The 5000-nt window shown below is 42.9% G+C and overlaps 1 long non-coding RNA gene across 1 annotated transcript in view; it reads right to left on the bottom strand.

Moving 5' to 3' along the window:
* Positions 1 to 3463, bottom strand: part of LOC143103465 (uncharacterized) — a 4375-nt gene extending 912 nt beyond the window's left edge. The window contains exons 1-2 of the long non-coding RNA XR_012982826.1: positions 3377 to 3463; positions 1415 to 1517 (exon numbers count right to left, since the gene is read on the bottom strand). This is a non-coding gene — a long non-coding RNA (uncharacterized LOC143103465). The remainder of the gene's footprint in view (positions 1 to 1414; positions 1518 to 3376) is intronic.
* Between the last annotated feature and the right edge of the window lie 1537 nt (positions 3464 to 5000).

Genomic DNA, 5000 nt, shown 5'->3' with positions numbered 1-5000 from the left:
TGAGAAAACATTAAATTAACAGAGCTTAATTTGTAGCCTTTTGTCACGTTAACAAGTGTTGACACAAACTACCAGGGGAAAGTTCCCATATGGGATTGTGGGTAAACCACTGGCAATCAGACCTCATTACTCTAATTGGAGAATACAGAGACATGCAAAATAGCATTTGCCACAAAGAGCCAACTTAGGGTTTTAGCAGAAGAAAGGCTCCGAGCACACCGCTCGGCCTCAGAAGAACACCGGCGGAATGTAGAACACACTCCGCAGAGGCGTACGGGCCGGGTGTGTTTGGAGCACCTGTGTGTGTGTGTGTGAGACAGATGAATGACAGCTTGTTGAGTTGACTTAAAATTGATGAAGAGGTTGAGAGAGTAGGAGAGAGAGAGAGAGAGAGAGAGTGTGTATGTGTTTGTGTGTGTAAAAGAGAGAGGTGTGTATGTGTTTGTGTATGTAAAAGAGAGAGGTGTGTATGTGTTTGTGTGTGTAAAAGAGAGAGGTGTGTATGTGTTTGTGTGTGTAAAAGAGAGAGAGGTGTGTATGTGTATGTGTTTGTGTGTGTAAAAGAGAGAGGTGTGTATGTGTTTGTGTGTGTAAAAGAGAGAGGTGTGTATGTGTTTGTGTTTGTGTGTGTAAAAGAGAGAGGTGTGTATGTGTATGTGTTTGTGTCTGTAAAAGAGAGAGGTGTGTATGTGTATGTGTTTGTGTGTGTAAAAGAGAGAGAGGTGTGTATGTGTTTGTGTTTGTGTGTGTAAAAGAGAGAGAGGTGTGTATGTGTTTGTGTGTGTAAAAGAGAGAGAGGTGTGTATGTGTTTGTGTGTGTAAAAGAGAGAGGTGTGTATGTGTTTGTGTGTGTAAAAGATAGAGGTGTGCATGTGTTTGTGTGTGTAAAAGAGAGAGGTGTGTATGTGTTTGTGTGTGTAAAAGAGAGAGGTGTGTATGTGTTTGTGTTTGTGTGTGTAAAAGAGAGGTGTGTATGTGTATGTTTTTATGTGTGTAAAAGAGAGAGAGGTGTGTATATGTTTGTGTTTGTGTGTGTAAAAGAGAGAGGTGTGTATGTGTATGTGTGTGTAAAAGAGAGAGGTGTGTATGTGTTTGTGTGTGTAAAAGAGAGAGAGGTGTGTATGTGTTTGTGTGTGTAAAAGACACACTTCTACACACACAGACACACACCCCGCCCCAAAGTGACCAGGGCAATGAAACACACACATCTACACACAGACACACACACACACACCCACCCACCCACCCCGCCCCAAAGTGACCAGGGCAATAAAACACACACATCTACACAGACACACACACACACACACCCACCCACCCCAAAGTGACCAGGGCAATAAAACACACACATCTACACACAGACACACACACACACACACCCCGCCTCAAAGTGACCAAAAGTGGATCTGCTTACTGTGGTACTAGCCATCCCAGAGGATGCGGAATCTGGCCAACGGCGCCCGGCGACAGGGGGTAGTACGGGGAGATGTCCGAGGGGTGGGGGGGCCTCGGGATCCCTGAGAGAGAGAGAGAGGGAGAGAGGGAGAGAGAGAGAGGGAGGGGGAGAGAGGGGGAGGGGGAGAGAGAGAGGGAGAGATAGAGAGAGGGAGGGAGGGAGAAAGTTGGTCAGGATTTTTATTTTACGGTTATTATTTTTTGAATAATAGTTAATAGTAAACTGTTAATATGATTCCTCAATGTACAAGTACATGTGCTGTTCTATTGTTGTGCTTTGGCAACACTGTAACAGTCATGCTAATAAAGCAACACTGAACTCAACTCAACTCAACTGAGGGGGTGTGTGGTGGTGGTGGTGGAGGGGGGGGGTGATGGTGGTGTGTGGTGGTGGGGGGGGGGTACATGGATACAAAGAGATGAGGAGAAAGGGGGATGAGAATGAAAAATGAATATAAACAGAGAAAGACAAACAAAGAAAGAAAGAAAGATGAAAAGGGAAAAGGAGATTCAGAAAGAGACAGAGAGAGAGAGAGAGAGAGAGAGAGGGAGAGAGGGAGAGAGAGAGAGAGGGAGAGAGAGAGAGAGAGAGGGAGAGAGAGGGAGGGAGAGAGAGGGAGAGAGAGGGAGAGAGAGAGAGAGACAGACAGGCAGGCAGAGAGACAGAGAGACAGAGAGAGAGAGAGAGAGGGAGGGAGAGAGAGAGAGACATTCGGTCTGAATGCCCCAATTCCCCCCAGAAGTTGGGGAGTGTTAAAATTCCTCCTGTGTGAGTCGCACAATCCAGGCACATCACAGGAGTGTGCACACACACACACACAGAGTCCCCGCTAAAACACACACACACACACCCCTGATCAAAGGGCAGCCTGAGCATCACTATGTAATGAGCTCAGAGAGAGAGAGAGAGAGACACACACACACACACATACGCACACGCGTATGTAGGTGCAAGTCTACCACATCTGCTTACCTCAGCTGAGCACTAGGTGTGTGTGATTATTGGGGTTCAGAAGTTTACAAACACACACGTGTGTGTGTGTGTGTGTGTGTGTGTGTGTGTGTGTGTGTGTGTGTGTGTGTGTGTGTGTGTGTGTGTTGTGGGGGATAATAATGGCAGAAGTGTTCTCCAATGTTTCCTCAGTTAGCCTTTTAAAATAATATGAGATTAGTACACAGAATGTGCCTTTGGAGCATTGGATGAATGGTTGCTGATAATGGGCAATGTAGATATTGCATTTAAGATCAGCCATTTCTTTCTACAACAGTCGAGAACCCTTTTGCAATTATGTAAGCACATGATGTAATCTGACAACTGCTGCCCTGAGTAAAAAAACAATGCAACTGATCTCAGCTGGTATTCTGTCTATGATGGAGAGTGACCCCAAACTTTTGACCGGTAGTGTATGTGTGCATGTATCTGTTACGTGTGTGTGTGTGTGTGTGTGTATGTATGTCCAGGATGCTCCCCTATGTGTGTATGTATGTATGTACAGGATGCCCCCCCCCAACAAAAATATATAAATAAATAAAATAAATAATATATAAGCGTTATGCTGTTAATATTTGCAATTTCAGGTTCATAGCCTAGTAATTTCACGGCTAACACACTAACCTATATTCATTTTTCCACCTTTGTAAAATGTACCTTTAGTTTTAGTTTTACGTTGTGTATGACTTTAAACAGCGAGTGTGCTTTAACATCAGTAAGCATTGTGCTTCATTCAGTATGACAGCTCCTCTAATGCTGGCCTTTTGACCAGCATATCAATGTACCTTGTTTGACCATCTGAAATGACTCCTCTACCTTTGCTGCCTCCATCCTTTCTGTTTTTATTTAAAAAAAGGTTGTACATGTTGGCCTTGATGTCTTGAGTTAGTGAATTGGCTAACACTGTTTGTTGGTAACCAAATAGCCTACCAGTTCTTCTGTAATCGCTGCCTGCGTTCATTCTCTCTCCTGCGCAAACAAGATTTGCGTTCCGGAGCCAAGTGTGCAATTCTGCTGCATAAAGTTGAAAAAAACACACATTTGTTTATTATACAGAAAATAAATAACCTACTGGCATGCAGTCAACTGGCTACAGTGCAGTGAAGAGTTTGGAGAATGAAGTTATGGTAGGTCAACTTGGAGTTTTATGAAAATAATTTACGAACCAGAACATGGGCCATGACCATGAAGCCTCTATTTCTTGCAGCTGTTAAAACACCCGCTAGATAGTTTAAATAGCCACTAACATTTGTTTTTTTTCGCAGTACAGATTATTTCATAAAGTTATTTCTCCACTAGGCGACTGGCTGATTTATCAAAAGAGTGCTTTCTCTTCATCCTCCACAAATTACAGCTAGTTCAGTAGAGCCACTGAATAAGCAATGCCAAGCAATTTCTAATATCTAACACTTTTTGTGACATTCAGTAAATATCTCTCCACCTAATGTAAGTTGCTCCAGACAACCTGTTCATTCTACTCTACGTGGAGTGCCTGTGTGTGTGTGTTCGTTCTACGTGGAGTTGTCCTCCATCCTACCTTGCATTAGTTATCAGATTTTGAGGGTTCTAAAATATGACGATATGCTGCACTGAATCCTTCTCGTTCTTCTCGCAGCATGAGTGCTGACAGTGACTGTGTGTTTCTGATGTCAGATTATTATTTACTAGACTTCTCACGTTGCAGCGCTTTACTTATTTAAAACCAGAAGTTGGGACCCCCCCCCCCAAACCCCACCCTGTGTGTATGTACAGTATGTATGTATGTATGTATGTATGTATGTATGTATGTATGTATGTCAGTGGTGGACCGTCAGGGCCTTCCAGGCCTTCTCTGAAGGCCTAACTATTTTCAAAGGAATGGAAAATAACAGTGTCTTTAATAACATTGTACTTTAGCATTTATAATTTGCTTCTGCTTCTCCTTCCCGATCGTTCTTGAATAGGCTACTACCATAATCCTACCCCTGTCCGCTATATTTGATTGACAGATTGTGTGAACAAATAGTGAGGGTGTGTTATACATTTTTATCCAATCGCATGTCTTCCCTTGTTAAGGCCCGCATCAGGCCTTCACAAGGAATCACTGCATTTTCGGTACCTAAGCAACCATTAGAAATCATATGTTTGGATTCGGGTTGATTGATGGCTAGGAAGGGCCTGCAACGTTCGAAAAGAATACCCGGAACCGTTCATCACGAATTTTGACGCTATCTATTTGACTTGAGGAACTTCGTGAGCATCTTCTGTCAGTCAGACTGACATTCACTGGAAAAGTACATGTCACACTGACATGGCTTTGGTTATAGCTATGGACAGTATATTGATCGTTTTTGTTTAAAAAATATATATTGATAAGCCTTCATTAAGCAAAATTATATCATGTAAAGTTACAGTGTCAACTGGACTACATGTTAGCAAGATGCACATAATGTCAGCTACTGTAGCTCTGCACGTAGCGCTGGTCAGTAGCCTATGCAGGAATTGGTAAGTTTTTTTTTCATGTTTATTAGATAACATAGACTTGTAATACATGCTTGTAATCTGGCCCTTTTCT

The sequence above is a fragment of the Alosa pseudoharengus genome, unplaced genomic scaffold (genome assembly GCF_046254945.1).
Source record: "Alosa pseudoharengus isolate Yale_2024_CS ecotype anadromous, Long Island Sound unplaced genomic scaffold, YU_APseudo_1.1 YU_APseudo_1.1_scf_426, whole genome shotgun sequence".
In the NCBI taxonomy this organism is placed as follows: domain Eukaryota; kingdom Metazoa; phylum Chordata; class Actinopteri; order Clupeiformes; family Clupeidae; genus Alosa; species Alosa pseudoharengus.
Note: the sequence above shows the minus strand (reverse complement) of the source record. Positions and strands in the feature narration are given on the sequence as shown.